This window comes from Tenrec ecaudatus, chromosome 15, assembly GCF_050624435.1.
Source record: "Tenrec ecaudatus isolate mTenEca1 chromosome 15, mTenEca1.hap1, whole genome shotgun sequence".
In the NCBI taxonomy this organism is placed as follows: Eukaryota; Metazoa; Chordata; class Mammalia; order Afrosoricida; family Tenrecidae; genus Tenrec; species Tenrec ecaudatus.
In genome coordinates this window covers 67,807,113-67,827,807 of record NC_134544.1, presented here as the reverse complement: position 1 = coordinate 67,827,807, position 20,695 = coordinate 67,807,113, and the positions used below count along the sequence as shown (strand labels likewise).

The 20,695-nt window shown below is 41.8% G+C and overlaps 1 long non-coding RNA gene across 4 annotated transcripts in view; it reads right to left on the bottom strand.

The window, feature by feature from the left end:
- The window catches only part of LOC142427430 (uncharacterized), a 66,580-nt gene that overhangs the window by 7,056 nt on the left and 38,829 nt on the right, over positions 1-20,695 (bottom strand). The window contains exons 1-4 of one of the 4 annotated variants that reach the window (XR_012780054.1): positions 14,902-15,977; positions 13,124-13,297; positions 6,992-7,137; positions 1,833-1,944 (exon numbers count right to left, since the gene is read on the bottom strand). This is a non-coding gene — a long non-coding RNA (uncharacterized LOC142427430). Of the gene's footprint in view, positions 1-1,832; positions 1,945-6,991; positions 7,138-13,123; positions 13,325-14,901; positions 15,978-20,695 lie in introns of those variants that run through there. The other 3 variants (XR_012780052.1, XR_012780053.1, XR_012780051.1) reach the window with 3 other exon arrangements.

Here is a 20,695-nt window from a genome sequence, read left to right as displayed (position 1 = left end):
TCACCAGCTTCCACATCTTGAAGAGTGATTTATTTACTTGATGACTTTTGAGTTTTGTGAGATGTTGCTGAGCAAATCATGGACCATCTTGAACCTCTACCACATAGGGATGGGTCTACTGCTGCTCCTGCAAAATGAACTGTACTATTCATGGGTCAAGAGCTGCACCAATGGAGACAATGACCAGGGCAGAAGGGACAGAGTGACAGAGCCAATGGTGTCAGGTCCAGAAAGGGCTTTTCAGCCAAGAAAGTGGGACAGGCAGGCAAGATCAAGAAGAGGATATCCAAAAGTAGTTGAGAGGACCATATAAAGATGGAACTAAGAAATGAGCCTATCTTTAGAAGGAAAAATGTCTGATAGGGGACAGGGAAACAGGCCTTCCCTGAAGAAGAGCAAATGTGCCTACATGGTTCTTTAATATGAAAGTCAATGTGTAGCCTACTAATTCTGATACCAAATTATACTCTGTTACTGAGTAAAACTTGTACCTGTGACTCTGGACTGTAATTAGTCCATGGCCACTGCAAAAAAAAAAAAAAAAAGAATCAGCTGAGTAGGAGAGGAGTGTGGCAAAGATACTGGTGTCAGACTGGAAAACCATTGGAGGGTACAGGTCTGTCTAAGCTCTGCCTCATATGAATCAGAGCTGATGTTGACAGTTAATTCTCTCTCCTGCATCTCTAGTTAGAGGAGGTGAGATGCTGTCTCATTTTTAAACCACTAATGCAACAAGAACCATTTTAGATGCATTGATGAGAATGCTGCTGTGTGGGAGAGTATTTAACATATCACCTTCAGAAATAAGCATTAAAGAAAGTTACTCAAACAAAAATCCCATGGACTACTGAACTCTCCTAAAGAAGTGATTTTATTTCTCCTTAAAAACCATGTATAGCATATAATTTGAAAGATATGCTGGCCATAGAATAATAAATTATGAGCTGGAAGATAATGTTATCCAAAGAATCCTCAGTGCTATATTATATTCAATGTCAATAGTTTATTGTTAATCCTATGATCAATATATTCCTAATCTTCTCCAGCCAAATGTTGAAATCAGAGTAAAAGTTTAGCTCTAAGTTCTACTATTTCAAATTTCTGCTTTTCCAATGAACTGAATCAGTATTATACAGGCTCCTACAATTCCAGTAGAAAATACAGAAAAGGATAAAACACATCAGAAGCACCTGAGCCTTGGCCATTTTCTTTGGTCCTTAGGACACTACAGGCAACTGGGATGCTCTGTCTTATCTGGATCAGCTCTAATGATGCTCACAAATTTCAATCTCTCGTGAGGAAATCCCAAAAGTAATAATACAAGGCACTCTTCCTCCTTCCTCTAAGCTGCTGGTGATGCACCATCGGCAGGCTGATGGGAGAATACAGTGTAACACATAACCAATAGGTCCAGGTGCTGTTACTGTTCTTTCCTTCTTCTAAACACCCAAAGTCCCCAATACTGTTAACGGTGCCCTTATTGAGTAATGGGAAACATGCTTATACCATGAGCAATAAAATCTAAAACTCATAATGTTCACACATGTGAATAAAAGATTATTTTATAACAAATAGAGATTGGGCAATCAAATATAAATATAAAAAAATAAACAAAGAGTTGGATCCCTACCCCACAGCATACAAACTACCAATTCCTTACTGTGTGACTCTCAAAGAGAATGACAAATCAATGAACCTTTAAGATGATTATGTTAATTAAAGCATCTGGAAACATTTTACATGGGATATATAAAGAGCTATTATAAACTAAAGATTATTTTATAGGAGAACTATAAATTGTAAAATAACTTTAGAAACACTTTTAAACTCACCATCAAGTAGAGTTAGACATATAAGCTGCAGATAGGACACAGGAGAACTGCTGTACAGAGCTTCCAAGATTCTAAAGCCATGACAGGATGCTAATGGGTGTGTACCTCTGACCTTGAGGATAGAAGTCCAACACTTAACACATGTCAAAAACAAGGCTCCATAATAAACATTTATATGACATTTATTAGATTGAAATTTATATCTATACATATATAAATTACATATAAATGTAAATGAAGAAGTATATATCCCCCAATAATGAGTGCACTTTTGAATCCCAATATAGATAATGTTTTTAATATACCATTATTTGTAGTACCTAATGCAGTTAGATCAGTGGTTCTCCACCTATGGGTTGAGACCCTTTTAGGGGTTGAAGGACCCTTTCACAGGGGTTGCCTGATTCATAACAGTAGTAAACTTACTGTCATGAAGTAGCAACAAAAGTAGTTTTATGGTTGGAGCTTCACCACAACATGAGGAACTGCATTAAAGGGTCGCAGCATTAGGAAGGTTGAGAATCACTGAGTCAGACAGGTGGTCTATACAAGTACACAGTCTAGCTATGCCCCCTTAACTTCCTCCAAATTATTTACCTGGGTTTGTCGCCTGCCAATGTGAACGAGGAAAAGTTGTCCCTCATAGTGGTTACTGTCAGGCTGCTAATTGCAAGGTCAGCAATTGGAAACCACCAATTTCTCCTCGAAAGCATGAGTGACATGGCTTTTTACTCCGTTATAAAGTTACAGTCTTGGAAACCCACTGGGGCTGTCATATAAGACAATCGGGCAGCTTGGCCAACAATACATTGGTACCGTTGTGCCTTGTGGTTATGTAAATAAACTGTCTGAAACCTAACCTACAGATTAGTTACTTTGGAATTCATGTTACAACTAATTGAGTTATTTCAGAGACAGAAATTGGGATCTCACTACCAACAAAAAAGAAGAACCAGGGGGACTTCCAGCAAGATGGCGAAGGAGTAACAAACACCAGAGGAACTCCACAGAATTCAAGCTAGGAGAGTTACTTAGAGATAACTGAACACTGCTGGAATGCAGGAGGAGCATCATAAAGACAAGTAGGCACAGACCCATGGGGTTTTGAGGGGCTGGGGGCTTTTGGTTTACTTCAGTGGAGGCCGGCTGGGGCTTGACCTTTGCCCCGCCACTGTCTCTGCCAGAGCCAGGACCATTTGGAGCCTGTAGGGCTGCTTGGTCTCAACACAGCCACAGTTTGCCACCACCTGCCTTGGGGCAGGCACTAGACCTTTGCATCTCCTCTCTGTCACCCTATCAGTCTTGGAGGGCTGTGCAGCAGCCTTTTCTCAACACAGCCACAGCTTGCTGCTACCACCTCCGAACAAGGATTAAACCCTTGCAGCTCCTCTGGCCTGGATAAGGGCTCAGCTACATTGTTGCTTTCTATCCATCTCTTCACTATATTCCCCCTCCCCCGCCCCTCATGGGCACATTTGGCTTGCTTTTTAACTTTTTTTTCTCCTCTTTTCCTCTTTCTTGGTCTCTCACACTCTACTGCTAACCTCCAGACCACTCCCTTAGCTTAGGGCATTTACACCTGAGCCACACGCAGCTAGGTGAGCTCCACCCTGTGTAGTTAGCAGGCTGGAAAAATCCCTGCTGGCCCCCAACAGGGGATACTCTGCTCAACTTCTGACTGGGGAACTCCTTCCAGCCTTTGTGCCTGTGGGGCATAAGGCAGCTCGGCCAACACTCCTCAACAAAAGTTACTGCAGGAGCCTCTGCCCAACCTCTGCAACACCAAAGCAGGCAACCCTTCTGGGTCACTCCCCCGAGAGGGAAGCCACAGGAGGACAAAGTGGTAGGTTAATTCCATAGTGAAATAAGCTATAGGCAGTTCAAAGTCTCCCAGAGAGAGCCAGTGTTCTTCGACTCCCTGGAAAATGGCACCTGGCTCATCTAAAACAATGCAACACAAGCAGCCATCAGCCCCAAAAACCTCAACAAAAAAAGGAGAGGAACAAAAGGCAAAGCCAGAAGATGTCCTGAACATAATGCATGCATAGAGGAAGCAGACATTGAGCTGCCACAGAAAGAAATTTTCAGAATGTTACTTGGAGTCAGGGGATATGAGGGAAACAATACAGAAAAATGATGAAATGATAGAAAAGGTAAAAACCATAAATCAAAGAGAAATACAGGAGCTTAGGGAGGAGATAACAAAAACCAGTAGCACACTCATGGACCTCGACAAGCAACTGGAAGAATCAGAGGCCCGCATCAGTGACTTGGAGGACAGCCAAGCAGACTTCAACAAACGAGAACAAAAATCTAATAAGATCATCAGAGAAGCTGAAGAAAACTTAAGAACTAAGTCTGATGCTATGAAGCGGTACATCATTAGAATTATTGGCTTACTGGAGGAAGACACAACAAAGAAGTCATCTGCAACAGTAGTGAGAGAATTCTTGGAGGAAAGCTTCCCCAGCTTAGTGAATTAAAACAAGGCAACCATTCAGGAAGCTGAAAGAATCCCAGCAAGACTGGATCCCAAGAAGAAGTCATCAAGGCACATAATATTTAAATTATCCAACTTTGAGGAAAAGGAGAAAATCATGAGAGCAGCTAGGGGAAAACAAGCAATCATATATAAAGGTTCCCAAATAAGAATATGATCAGACCTATCAGCAGAAACTATGAAGAAGAGAGAGTGGAGTAACATTTTCAAAAAATTGAAGGAAAACAATGCAAACCCAAGAATACGCTACCAAGCCAAATTATCAATCAAGATAGATGGAGAAGAGTCATTACATTGCACGCTCATCTCGATAATATGATCACTGAAGACAGATTTGTGCATAAGCAAATGTGGTGAAGAAAGTTGATGGTGCTCAGCTATCAAAAGATATAGCATCTGGGATCTTAATGGCTTGAAGGTAAAAAAGCGGCCATCTAGCTCAGAAGCAACAAAGCCCACATGGAAGAAGCATACCAGCCTGTGCAATCACAAGGTATCAAGGGATCAGGTATCAGGCATCATCAGAACAAAAAATCTTACCATAGTGAATCAGCGGGGGAGTGTGGAGTGGAGACCCAAAGCCCATTTGTAGGCCACTGGACATTCCCTTACAGAAGGGTCTTGGGGAGGCGATGAAACAGTCAGGGTGTGATGTAGCAACGATGAAAAATACAACTTTGATCAAGTTTCTGGGTGCTTCCTCTCCCCCTCCAACTGTCATGGTCTGAATCCTGACTTGCAGGTCTGACTAGACCAGGGGATGTACACTGGTGCAGATGGGAACTGAAAATGCAGGGAAGCCATGGCAGATAATCCCCTCAGGACTGGTGGTGTGAGTGGTGATATTTGAAGGGCACAGTGAGGTTGGGTTGGAAAAGTGGAACCTATTTCAAGAATCTACATGTGACCTCCTCCCTGGGGGACATACAACAGAAAAATGGGACACAGAAATATATGACAAAATAACAATTTATAAATTATCAAGGGTTCATGAGGGAGGAGGGAGTGAGGAGGGAGAAGAAAAATTGAGGACCTGAAGCCAGGGGCTTGGGTGGAGAGCAAATGTTTTGAGAATGATGAGGGCAACGAATGTAAAAATGTGCTTTACACAATTGATATATGTATGGATTGTATTAGGAGTTGTATGAGTCCCTAATAAAATGACTTTAAAAAAAAAAAAGAACCAGGAGTAGGGGCCTTTAGATCCCAGATTCTTTCACAGAAATTCTTCAATCCAGCAGACAGGCAGCTGTGACACAAGAGTGGACATGAAGGGAAGAAGCAGCAACAGAGACATGGTGGCAGCAGAACCAAGAGCCTGAGACAGAGCAGTGGCATTCCCAGACCACAGAACAAGAGAGCTAAGTGCCTTTGGGCAGGAGGTTAGAGGTGAAATAGGGGTACATTTGAGTTCTTATCTGGGGAACTAGATTTGCCAACCCACATAGAGCTAAGTGTGTCTGGTATAAGGCTAAGGTGCAGAGAGAGAATTTATCCGCAGAACTAAGAGAACTTTGTAATTTTTGTACATTTAGGACAGAAGCCAGGGGGTTGTAGGGCCTGACCTCACCTGCAGGTACGGCTGTCAAGATGCTGTCCCAGAGAACTGTACCTTGAGGCACTGATGATGCTAAATTGTGTGTTAGGGTGGAAAAGTGACTTCTTTGTCAAACATAATTTGAGGAGAGCATTTATTGAACTTTAAGAGACAACAAAAGATACGCACACACATCATATGGATAAGGGAGGCCATTAGCAGTTCAAATGCAACTGAGGATTCAGAGTCGGGACCCTAGATAAATAGGACACAGAACAAAAGGCCATGTCACAGATCATGATTGTTGGCAAAGCAATATATCAGATACAGGTGGGACTGCAGCAGCAGGAATGGGACCATAATTGGGACATGCACATTATTAGATAGAAAGACTTAAAAGATTGGTCCAGGGCCTTCAAACTGAGGCAATCAAGGCCAGACTCATAACAATGGCCCCTGTGCTGTCCTCGCTTAGGTGAGCTCCATCAAGGATACATCTAGGCAGGCCCTTGGAGGGGGATGGATGGAGAGGAGTGCAGGCAATCTATTTTGTAAGGCATTTTCCGCAAGGGTAAGATGATCTATATTCTTGGCTAATTATCAAAAGGAATTCAATGGAGGCTTAATCAAACTGGGGAGGCAGCAAATGGACAGAGTTGTCACTGTCATCAGCAATGCAAACCTTAAACCCAACTCAGTGCCACAGAGTGGATTCTGGTTACAGTGACCCTTTAAAGGGAGGTGGAATGGCCCCTTGTGGATTTCGGAGACTATAACTCTTACCAAGATTGGAAACCTTGTTTTTCTCCTCAGGGGTGACTTGTAATTCTGAACTGCTGACCTTGCAGTTAGCAGTCCAATCTGTAACCACTATGCCACCCGCCTTTTGCAAATTGGAGTGCTCACAATTTAAGTTCTAATACAATTATACATGGTTACATTATCAGCAAATTCTATCATTCCGGGAGATGCGCAAATTGCTCGGACCCCGACCAATGGGGCAGCCTGGGTTCTTGTACACTGGTGTTTCCTGGGTTCAGACCCCAGAAAGCTCAGATCCCTCCTGCTTCCCCTCAAACTCCTCTGCCCAGTGCTGACCCCAGGAACCCCAGGGATGCTCACCCTGCTTGGAGTCAGGTGAATGGATTTGGTTCATGACCCAGTCAGAAGTTGAAGTCCTTCCTTGTCATGCTTCAATGTGCAAGACACTAGTACCAGATTTCTAGCTCCCTAGACTGGACTGTATTTCTCTGTGGCAAATCTTTGTTCTGAAACAGAAGAGGAGGCAATGTTGAAAAAGGCATATCACTTTCTTGGCCTGTACTTCTTGCGCTAAATAGTGACCACCCCCACCACCTGGGATCAAAATCCTGCTCAAAGCTGAGGGTTTGCATCAAACAAGGGTCCACTCTATCTTTGCAGAGCAATTTTACTAATTTCCCAAATATCATGATCAACTTTGGATCCACAAAGTGGAAGTACTTAAGGCCTCAAATTTCTCAAGCTCCATTGAAGGTAAATATCTTCTTTTCACCAGCAATCTAACTGAACGGAATATTTTATGAAGAATGTTCTTTAAAAGCCCATAACGGAACCTCAGACCAAAACCCTTGACATATCTGGTGAAAGTGATCAAGCTGAATCACGCTCATATCTGCCACTCCAACTCAGGCTGAGCTTCTCATTAAGTAAAACCTACTCCAATCCCCTTGCATCCTGGGTATTCTTTACAATATCTATTGTGTGAAGAAATCCCTATGGTTGGGTAGCCCATTTATGCACAATAGTGTAGTAACTAGAGAAAGTTTTTGTACAGGTGGACAACAAGAGACAGAGCGACACCCATAGCACATCCTAGAGGTACCTTGGCCAAGATAGAGATATTCTAAACAAGAAAACAAGCCAGGGGAATCCTTATTTGCTACTCTCTTAAGCTCTTGTGTTTACAGATGTCCGATTTTAAAGCCTTTGGGAAAGACTGCAGCTTACAGTCATGGAATGGCAAGGGGTCATGGTAAGAGCCAAGGTGAGGGAAGATGCTTAAAAATGCAAGATGTATCCAGAAAAGAGATGACTGATCAAACCATTTTGTCATCTTGACCTAAATTCTGGATTCCAAGCTTTCTAGGTAATGCTGACTGATGGCAAACAACACACACTGTAGTAGTGGGCTTATTGGCTTGGGTTCAAGGATGTCCCATCCATAGTCTCAGGTGTGAGTGACGATTTGTCCCGTCAAGAGGGGTGTAAATCATTTATCACTCTAGAGGATCCAGCCAGAGCAAGTGATCTATGAGAGTCGAGTGGGTTTCAGGATGTTCAGAAAGTTTACAATCAACTGAATCACAATTCAATTCCATGAGAAACTTCAAGGCTAACTGTAAGACAGATTAAAGTTGAAGATTCTGGCAGCTAGACAGGAGAGTATTCACGCAATATGAATAGACGCTTTATTCTTTTTGTCTAAGTTCACGTTATTGGGTGAAACATAACAATAATTGTCAGAGTAACCTTATTAATATTTTCTATGAGACCAGTAATAACCTGTAAACAAGGTCAGATAATGATACTTCAAGAAAACTGTAGAGCAATATTGATAATGGATCTACATGAAAAAGTTCTTGAAAACATTGGGAATAGAGTCAGAAAACACATGAAAATAATTACACTTGATAATTAAGTAGAATCTATCCTAGAGTTGATTTAATATAAGAAAATGAGCACTGTAATATATACCAATTAATGTAAAAAAGAATTAATAATCTAAATAGACACAAAACTTACTAAACAAAGTCAAAGACTTTTCATGCTAAGGAAAAATAACTCTACAAATCTAACATAAAACAAATATAGTTCAAAATGTTAATATGCTAATATACATTTCTAAAAAGAAAAAGTCATACTTGAAAAAACATCACCCCACGTCAGAAAAAGGACAACCATAAATGTCCACTTTTACCAGTGATATTAAAAATTGACTGTATGTTCTAACTAGAGCTACCAGGTTCACTTTTTTTAAGGAAGAGGCTTCCAAAAAGACATAAAAATTCCTTTAATCATAATTTAATTATCACATCCATAAAATATTCACGATATGCCATGAATAGCTAATAAATGCTAAAACATTGTAGGCTACATTTAAACACGCTGAAATAACTCTTGGTACTTAACTCCCTAACTATTAATTGTTAATCAGAAGTGGAAGGGGAAGGTGGGGGGAGAAAGAGGGAACCTATCACAATGATCTACGTATAACTCCCTCCCCAGGGGGATAGACAACAGAAAAGTGGGTGAAGGAAGACATAGGGCAGTGTAAGAGATGAACAAATAATACTTTACAAATTATCAAGGGTTCATGAGGAGGGGGGAATAAAAATGAGAAGCTGACAGCAAGGGCTCAAGTAGAAAGAAAATGCTTTGAGAATGAGTATGCCAACAAATGTACTAATGTGCTTGACACAATGGATGGAGGTGTGGATTATGATAAGAGTTCTACAAGACCCAATAAAGTGATTTAATAAAAAAAGAAATACAGCATGATCAAAATTATAGCATTTATCTTACAGAAAAGGAAGTACAAATGTATTCAGATTAAAACCCTGAAACAGGGAATTTGTTTCCACCCATTCTGTGATGAAAGCATGAATTTAGAGTCCTGTAGTTTTCTGTAGTGTTGAAGGTCCTCATATACTGATGAATTAATAAACTAAACCAAGGCATTCGTGTGCACATATAATATTAGAGTGACTATATAGACACACATATATGTATGTGATACACACACATATATGTATGTGATACACACACATATATGTATGTGATACACACACATATACCAAGCTGGACAACAGATAGGATTGATGCTCACCCAAAAACTGAAGTTTGGGGACTTGAACACACTGAGCCATGGATGCTCTAGGTAGCATTGGACCCATGGGCTTCAGTTGGACTGGGCTGGGATGTTCTCTTGATGAAAAGCTCTCTCTTATGCATATGTCAGTGTCTATAGTTTTATTTTTCTAGAGAACCCAGCCTAAGGCAGATCCCCATCACATTAGTGTCATATGAGGGCGAAAAGGTGTACCTGACATGCTGCTCTTGGAGAAAAACACATCACAAGGAAAGTGTGAAAAGATAATCAACAATTCCCTGACACTGAGCCAGTCCTATGCTCCTCTAGGTCTGTGGAATTTTGGTGGAAGAAAATCTATTTATAACAAAAATATCAGAGGGGCCAGCCCCAATCCCAACTAAGAGGACAGCTGCCCCTTCCCCCAGAAGAATTTACTTCAGAGGACAACACTGAAGCTACAGCTCAGGGAAAGGGACATGTCTGATCAGAGCACACGGGAGAAAATGAAGGGGGAGGAAGAGAGAGTGGAGCACACATCCTGGCCCACCAAGCTTTGAGGACAATATGCCTGCTCTGAGCAGCCCATGCAAAAAGAAGCACTATGGCTGCCCCGACTATGAGTCATGACATCCCTCACTGACCTATAGCCCTATAGGGGACAACACTGGAGAGAGTTTGGGAATTGCATCCGATCTGACCCCACCACACCCAGGCAAAACACTAAGGGTGTTGTGCAACAGAACAGCAAGGGAAGTAGAGCAAGGAAGTCCCAAGAGTACCAAAATTAGACTCGGGGGCCAAAGCGTGGCACCCCATCAGACTCCACAGAAAAGCACTCCTAAAGGTCAACATAGAGACCTCTAACTTTTTACAGGCTTTTCTCTTTTTTCGCTTTTTTTCTTGTTGCTGTTGTTTTGTTTTCTTTTGTCATTTTGTTTTGCTCTTTTGTGTGTATGTGTGCTTGTGTGTGTGTATGTGTGTGTGTGTGTGTGTGTGTGCATATTATATCTGCACTTCTAACTAGATAATATAGGCCAGATAAACAATCTGGAGGAGAAAGCAACAGGATCCATGGTTGGGGCGGGGAGCATGACATGGGAGAAGGGGAGGTGGGGGAAAGAAAGTGGTGTTAACCAACCCAGGGAAAAGGGAACAATCAATAAGTGATCCAAAATAGTGGGAAACAGAAAGATTTCTCCAAGTCATCTCCCCCAAATATATGTTAGACTTAGGACACTGCTCACAATTAATGGTAAATAATTGTCAAGTTACCTCCCTGAAGGCAATCAGCTGTCAGAGGACTGTCTAGTCCCGCCACATATAGGGCCCATCCCTGCTGTTAAGGACAATGGGATACTTCCCCCTAAAGGCTTCAATTTAGACCCTGCAAGGTGGGTTTACAGTACACCTTACTGATAATGATTTCTACAGTGAACCAGAGAACAGGTCAAACCTGCTCAGTGACATCCAAAGTTAGGCTGCCATGCTGAATCTCGGGTCCGCCCATCTTGTCACATGCACACCCTTACTCCCTCCTCTTCCAACAGCATATGAACCCCTACAGCATCCCACTCCCATTACTATATTACCTATAGCACAACACTTTCCTGTGATGGATTTCTTCACCTGTAATTAGGGGGCCTGCACATCCCCAGATGATATAAAAGCCTTGGTTAGCAATAAATATTTCTCTCCCCATGTGGACCACCAAGTGAGGCTGAGGTGAACATGCAACTATGAAATGTGTCTGACTCCATTATTTCAATCTCTCTTCTATCTCTCATGCTCCCTATGACTTTACTATAATCTTTATTTATTATCACTGTACAATTGCACCAACCGACCCGCTGTGATGTGTTAGGGTCTGGCCTTTCCCCTGACACAAAATAAGTGGCAAGGAGGGTGTAAGATGCCTGGTAGGGATTGATCAAGGCAATGTAACTGAGAAGAATTACTGAAACCCTGAAATTACTGAACTACAGACAGAGCATGATAGTGGGACAAGAGGAAAGTAAAAGGAAATAGAGGAAAGAACTAGGAGACAAAGAGCATTTACAGAAGTCTAAATACAAGCATGTGCATATGTAAATATATTTATATTAGGGTGGGGAAATAGATCTAGGTGCATATATTAATAGGTTTAGCATTACGGTATCAGATGGACATTGGGCCTCCATGCAAGTGCTCCCTCAATGCAAGAACACTTTGTTCTATTACCTGGCATTCCACGATGCTCACCTTCCTAAGATGATAGCTGAAGACAACTGTGTGCAAAGAAAATGTGAAGAAAACTGATGGAGCCCAGCTACCAAAAGATATAGCATATGGGATCTTAAAGGGTTGAAGGTAAACAAGTGGCCATCTAGCTTAGAAGCAAGAAAGCCCACATGGAAAAAGCACACAACCTATGGATTGATTACAAGGTGTCGATGGGATCAGTATCGGGCATATTGTGAATGAAGGGGAGTGAAGATTGGGGATCCAAAGCCCGTCTGTCAGCAACTGGACAGCCCCTTACAGAAGGATCATAGGGAAGAGACGAGCCAGTCAGGGTACAGTGCAGAAACAATGAAAATACAACTTTCCTCTACTTCCTAAATGCTCCTCCTCCCCTCCACTATCATGAACCTAATTCTCTTACAAATCCAGCTAGACCAGAGGATGCACACTGGTACAGATAGGAACCTGAAACATAGGGAATCTGGGACAGAAGATGCCTTCAGGACCAGTGGTGAGAGTGGTGCTATCATGAGGGTGAAAGGAAGGTGGGGCAGAAAGGGGGGACCCATTACAAGGATCTACATAAAACCCCCTCCCTGGGGGATGGACAACAGAAAAGTGGGTGAAGGGAGACATCGGACAGTGTAAGGATGAAAAAATAATAATTTATAAATTATCAAGGGTTCATGATGGAGAGGCAGTGAGCAGGGAGGGGGGAAATTGAGGAGCTGATACCAAGGGCTCAAGTAGAAAGCAAATGTTTTGAGGATGATGAGGTAACACATGTACAACTGTGCTTGACACACAATGGATAAATAGATAATAAATAGATAAAGCTATCATGTTAACCTTGAAAAAACACAGAGCTCTTACAAGGCACAATGCACACATAGCCTCTCTGCACCAAAGGTCAACACTCACATTTATAACACGTAAGGAAACTTAGTAGACTCATAGTCACACTTGATATAAGAAATCAGTATAACACTAAGAGCCTTATATTCATGGGGAAACATGACATCATGCTCCTGAGAGGAAAGTACTACACTTGTTTATATAACAAAGTATTCCCATTACTCAGCTCACATACTGCAATAGCATCACTGAGTATGAAACATACACAAATATACATATACACACGCACGCACACATCTTTCCGTTTTTAATGAAAATATTCATACCTACTGAGGCCAGGTTTCTAAAAGTTTCCATCATCCCGTGTCTCTATAGTTTCCTCTCAGAAAGGTCCAGCAATGCCCATTCTTCCTCGGAGAAATTCAGAGCCACCTCCTCAACAGCCACAGTGTCCTAAAACATCCCGTATATTCTGGCTTGGCAAGGTACCATGCATTCCACTATGTGAAAGGATGAAGAAGACAGTCCTGGGGAAACAGAGACTTCACATGGGCATTAGACACAGGGGTCTTGCTCTAAGGATTTCCATCAGGGTTTAGCTAACCCACTTCACCCACTAGATCAGCTGTTCTGAACCTGTGGGTTGCAACTCCTTTGGGGGTTGAACAACCCTCTCAAAGGGTTCTCCCGTTCATAACAGTAGCAAAATTACAGTAATGAAAATAATTTTTTGGTTGGGGGGTGAGCACACATGAGGAACTGTATTAAAGGGTTGCAGCATTAGGAAGGTTGAGAACCACTGCACTAGACACACTCCCTCACTAATTACATGTTATCCCAAGGACTGCATGCTTCTAGCATAATGAGTTTATCTCTGTACAGTTTGTCTGTGACCAACTGCAGCCTTATTTCTATCTAGCTGTTTCAGAATAGAGAACAGTCAGAACACATAAATCAGATGAATGATCAAAAATAAAAGCCTCGATTCCAAATTCATATCCTCTCTTCCATTGGAGGGAGGATTGAAATTAGAATATTTATCAGAACAGGAAGCACAGGGTGAAAGGAAGATGACAACTAGGAAACACTGCAGAATTTGTGCTTCTCCCTGTCGCCCCTCCTTAGCCATTGGAGAGCTGCTGGTATGAACTAACAAAGTAGGGACCCAAAGCCCTGGAGTCATGGTATCCTCTTGGAGAATTCTACGTGATCAAGAGCTGACGTGTTACCTGGTGATAGAGATGATTATTTGGGGAATTATGAAATTTTCTATAGAGTGTCTATGTTACTCGCCTACTTTCCAGTCACTCTGCAGTTGCACGCTTGTGTATTTTGTATTTTCAATGAGATAGGACAAGCTATTGAAAAGGGAAACCGGGCAAGAGTGAAAGGTAACAATAGAATATAGATACCCTCTGTACACTGGTACAGATAGGAACATGGAAACAAGGAATCCAAGGTGGATGATCCATTCAGGTCCAGTGGTGAGAGTGGCGATACCAGGAGGATGGAGGGAGGGTGGGGTGGAAAGAGCGAACTGATTACAAGGATCTACATATAACCTCCTCCCTGGGGGATTGACAACAGAAAAGTGGGTGAAGGGACATTTTGGACAGTATAAGATATGACAAAATAATAATTTATAAGTTATCAAGGGTTCATAAGGGAGGGGGTAGTGGGGAGGGAGGGGCAAAAATGAGGAGCTGATGCCAGGGGCTTAAGTGAAGTGCAAATGCTTTGAGATTGATAATGGAAATGAATGTGCAAATGTGCTTTACACAATTGATGTATGGATTGTGATGAGTTGTAATATAATGATTAAAAAAAAGAATATATGCAGATATCTTGAAAATTTTCCCACTGAGACAAAGCTACTGTCATGTAATTATTATGGACTGCTCCCCTCAAAAAATACTGGATACGCACATCAATACACACTAAGCTCATAGGATATACTGACAAAAGAGCACAATATATTCAGTTTCATAATAGCATGTCCTTTTTGCTGATTGGGAAAATGTACTTAGGTTCCAATTTTCTTATAAGTTGACTGAACTTCAGTGCATTTCAATGTTAAACTGTTAGGATACTAGGACTTACATACCAGGCTTTGAGATGTTTTTCACATTTTAGATTTTTAAAGATTTTTTCACATTTGCAGATCATGGAAGGACGACTAGCTGAACATGATGACCACTAGCATTCTCTCAGCTGTGGGACTGGCCTCCATGACTTGTCATACTTTTGTTCCCGCATCTTTTCAGGAGAGACCAGTCCCTGGAGAAGGACATGGTGCTTGGTGAGGGAGAGAGAGGCAAAGAAGAGAAAGGCCTTCGCCAACATGGATCGACACAGGGGCTGTCGCAATGGCTCCAACGTGGGAACATGTGAGGATGGTGCAGGACAGGGCAGTGTGTCGCGCTGTTACATAGAGGGCTTTAGGGGCTGGAATGGACACGAAGCCACCTAACAACAACATAGAAAAGGTTGCACTTTATGCTAAGATTTCACAGCATGGCCAACTAGCTATGGCATAAAGTCGCATGAGCTGTCACGGTCACTCCACAATTCTGCTACAACAGTGTAACCTAGTGTCGATCCAATAAGCCTTTCAAAATCTCATCCACAGCAGTGCATCGGGTGCCGGGTTTTAAAGCCTTCCCATTCCTTCATGATGAACCAAAACCAAATGGACTGCGGTCAAGTACATTTTAACTCATTTTGACCATAAAACAGGGAGTGGAACTGCTCGCTAGTGTTTCCAAGTCTGTAAATCTTCACGGGCCCACGCAGCCTCCTTGGCCTCCCTTGATGGGCCTGGAATGCTGGAGCCACAAAGGGTCTGGCCAGCGGCATCGATTAAACCAGTGAACCACTAGGGCCTCTTTCACACAACATGTTCATGATAAAACACTGCATTTATTCAGCAACCACGATTCTGAGGCAATTTCCAAAAAGATTTGGCCACATTGGCTCATTTAGTCCTCTTGTCACTCACTTTTAAGCAGATGTTGCTCCCAATGGGATAGAGCTGAAGTCACCAACATTACTCACAATTTCAGTATTGCTCAAATGAAAACTTGTTGAACCAGGTCAGCATGCAGGTCCATGTGTGTACAACTAAATGCCTGGCAATTACATTTCTGTTCATATGCCCAGAGCTTTTTATTCTGTCAGTCATCAGTTACAGAGATGATCTGGATCTTCTGTGTAGTACAAAGAGGAGACGAAGAAAACAATCTATTCAATTCAGATAACTGGAACGCATTGTCCTGGAAAAGCCAGGACCCTCAGACAATACTGCTTACCTCAGGGCCGTACAACTGGCTCTTGCATATAAGAAATTATTAGATTGATTGAGCAAATAAAAAACCATTGAGCAAATCAGAACAAAACCAGACCAATGTGTTCTGAGAGGGCACACCATTCCAAAACCAACAGTTCAACCCTGCACACATGAGGTGGCTATGAGTTGAAAACACTCCACAGTAAATAACAAGAACAAAAGCACAAGGCCAAATGATAATAACTCTTATGAGAAATGCAACAGAGGTGGAGTCTAAGCATTAACACATACATATTTACATTTCGTGAGCTAGTGTAGGGAGAAATAAAATGATCACTTTAGGAAACACTAGCCAGAGAACCCTGGCATGATAAGGAAATTCTAACAACATGGGAAGGTTCTGTGATGAATTTGCAAATGCTCAGTTCGATTTCCGTTTCTCAAACATACAGGCTAAGGAGTCAAAGAGCACCCAGGTCTTCAGGGGCCGGAGAGGGAAGCTCCATGGTCAGCCACTAAATGAAAAGCTCGTTAGCAATAAGCATTCATGGAACTTCCCACACTGGAAAATAAGTGGAGCATGAAGAAGCACCAGCAAGAAAGTAAAACAAAAGAGGCAATAGTTAAAAGAAATGCAAATGAGGACGTTCAGGTTTATGACCAATATGTGAAGAGCTCAAAGTCACCATTCCAGTCTCAGAGATAAAAGCTGACCATGTTGAAGTCAGAGTACGGAGGTCACAGGGCATGTTTTTCTTTCTGGTGTACATTTTTTTAAAAAATTACTGTCATTGAGTCAATTCTGACTCAAAGCATCCCCACAGAGCAGAGTAGAACAGGGCCTGCGCGTTTCTGAAACTGCAACTCTTTAAGGGAGTAGAAAGCCTCATCTTCTACTGTGGACCAGTGAGCGGTTTTGAATGGCTGAACATGTGGGTACCAACCCAACGCATAGCACACTACATCACCATGGGTGCACAGTGTTGTAATAAATTGGAGAAAACTAGATGGTAACTAACAACAAGAAAAGCATCCTTTTAAATGCCTCTAATTAATTACTCTAGTTAGGACCCAGAGCAAACATCTGTCCTCAATACAGAGGGGCGGTGAAAACAGGTACTCTCTCAGCTGATTTCATTGTGAAATCATTCTGTGTACCTGCCTATGGGGCCCTTTTGTTTACAAGTGGTTTTCCTTATCTGCCCTTAGTAGTCTAATCAATTGCATTCATTGAAAACAGTGATTTGAAGGATGTGATGGGATTAACTAATGGGTAGTCCAAAAGAGTTTGTTCCTAGAGGAGAAAATACCAGACCACAGGGTATTAGGAAGAAATGTACTTGCTATGTTTTAAGGATAGTCAAAGCCCAGGTTGAACAAATACATTTTTATAAGGATAAAGGAAGTCAGAAAGGTGTGTCGTTGGGATTTCAATGAAGAAATGCAAAAAGATTGAAATCAATAAAAAAGTAGCATGTTCCAAAATTTCATACCATTGTGTGCTCACTTTCCCTATAAGATCACTAAAGACAAATGGGGGATGAACAACAGAAAAGTGGGTGAAGGGAGACATCGGACACAGTGGATGGATGTATGGATAGTGATAAGAGTTGTCTGAGCCCAACGTAAATGATTAAAAAAAATAGCATGTTCCAAAAAACTCTCCTCCACTAATATATCAGTTCCCAAAACTGTCAACAAAAAATATTCTATTTTTTGCACTTCACAAGAGTACACAAAAAATGTGAATCAAATTGCATTTAGCCTCAAATAGCTAATAAGGGGTCAAGAACAAGGGTTGGCATTGTCCGCACATAACTCCCTGCCACCACATCTGGTCCAACTCACAGCAGAGCTATCACAGAGCAGAACTCCCTGTAGGACTCCCACGCCTGCACATCTTTAGTGGAGCAGGCAGACTCATCTTCTCTGCACATTTCTGGTGAGTGTGCACAGCTGCCCTTGCAGTCAGCAGCCCAATATTTAACCCACTGGACAAAAGGACTCCTTTGTTCACGTGTCCCACATACAATAAAGTATCATTACAGGAACTCATGAAAGACCTACAGAAAAAGAAAAGCAGCTCCAGAAAGGCCCACCAATTTGTAAGGGAAGCTAATTCCTGACACATCAGGCTACACAGGGCTCTGCCTGCAAGCACTCACACTTCAAGATGCAGGTCCCTAAATGGAGTCCCTGAGTAGTGTGAGCAACAGAGTGCTCAGCTACCAAACAAATGATTAGAGACTGAAGGCAACCTTAGAAGAAATCAACAACTTCTGAAATTAGCCAATGAAAATCTTACGGAGCATAGTTTTACTCTGAAACCACATACGGTCACCATATGGAACCCAATGGTAGGCAAAATGATTGATATTTAACAAGTATTACTTAATTGAGATACAAGGAGCTCATTGGTAGCCAATCCTTCATGCCATGAATGCACAAGGGATTTTTGAAAAAGGCCATGGGAAAATGGAATAAAAATAATGGAATTTTTCCATTTGGAAGCTACTGCATATCTTTTCCTAATAGATTATGCTAAACAGTGCAAAATTATGCTAAATAGAATAATGTCATAAATCTTTTTTAATTCCTCAAATATTGTACATCTTAAAAGTATTTAGGATCCCTGTTCATCTTCCATGATAATTCAGAAAGAATACTAAGCTATTTACATATAGCATCTCTCTTAAAAATCTATTAAAGCTGATATTAATTTTATTCTCTATCTATGGTAAAGAGACCAGTTAGGTTACCGTATATATGTACGATACACATAAAAACTTGAGAGCTGAAAATTTACAGAATGACTTTATTTTTCTGGGTCCTGCAAATTTTACAAATTCAACTGTGTGGTTTTTCATGTTATAGTTAGAAACTCAATCTCCTTGTAGTTTTGAATTTTCCTTCTTTGATAGATTGCCAGGTTTCATAGGTTCTGGCATGTGTGTACATACACACATGTGTGTCTTGCTTAGTTTTTTATGTCCCTGAGCATGATAATGGTTACCATGGATAGGTGTTCATGGAAAGGCTGGAAGTTTGTGTCTACTCAGTCTCCAGGGAAGAAAGCCTGGGTGATGCACTTGAGAAACCAGTCACTGAAACCCCTCGGCAACATCCCTGCACTCTGACTCACATGGAGTCCCCAGGAGTTGGTGTGGGTTTGATGGCAGATGCTTGATTTGGTTCATTCCTTTGGGGGAAAAATGAATTCTGGTATCATTTGCTACTCTGCAGGCTGGCAGTTCAACCTCACCAGCACATCTGCAAAAGGAAAATGAGGCTGGTTGCTTCTGTATAGATTTTGTTATCAGATACCTATGGAGGAACACTATGAGTCAGAATTGACTGTGTGGCAGTGAGTTTGTTTTGGGGGGTGGGACAAAGTTTCTAGGTGGCACAAACAGCTTGCACTAGACTGTTCCCCTGAGGCTTGATGGGGGTAAACAGCCCGCATTACTGTGGAAGAACAGGAGATCTGCTTCCACAAACATGATGCTCCAGAAAAACTATGGAACAGTTCTGCTCTATAACACATGACATAGCCATGAGATGGAACTAACTCCATGACACCTAACCAAAGGGGAAATTGAACATGATCACATATTCTTGTCTATGTATACACATGGATATTACATTGAAATTATGACTAAATCAAAAACAAATATAATTCCCATTAAGAATCACCATGTCTGCAATGAATAACATGTCAGTGTGGCCCATCTAAATTAGTCCGTGAAGAAGCCCCACTGCTCCAGTGGTTAAAGGACTGGCAGCTCCATGAAGTGGCCATCTGGTAACGCATGATTATAGCCTAGAAACCCCAACGAGGAGTGGAAGGTGCTGTGACATCACTCACAGAATCCACTGTAGCGCAGTGGACAAAACAAGCCTCTTATCAAGAACGCGTGGATAAAAGGCTAGAACATTCAAGCATTACCATGCAGTGGGGCACAGAGAAAATAACATGCTATCTTACTATATATAACAGTTATATATCTGGAGGTTGCCTTCTATTAGAAATAATCATGACACAAATTTTAAAAGGAAGAGCTATTAGTAGGACTCTGTTCTTGAACAGAAAATGCAAACAAATTGAAGAGCTAACATATGAAAAAAAAGTAAATCAAAAGATTAATCAGGGCCACAGGGAAAAGGATCAAATGCAAAGCTTCACTGGAGCTGGCCGCCAGGAAACAGCTGGCGCTCAATCCATCTGGCCCCAAGCGCACTACTTGAACTCTGGTTTATACAGCAAGAAACCAGGAACGGTCGGGAATACTTTTCTCCTCCGATCACAACTGTACACGCTGACTAAGGGGGGTGGAGCAGCTAGGGAACTTCCTGCTGATATCCAACATGGGCATGGGCAGCAGCCCACTAACATTTTGAATCTGGTGGGTCCGGGGACCAATGCAGAAATAGCAAGCTGAAGCAATGGAAATATAGAGGCGAGTGTCAGCAGGTTAGCAAATGAGACTTAGGGTCGTTCAGTCACAGTATGCAGCCATTAGGATGTGGATGTATGTCCACTATTAATGATTTCAAAATAAATCATGTGGGGAGAGGGGGTTGGGGAGGATGGGGACCAACTCAAGCATAAGCT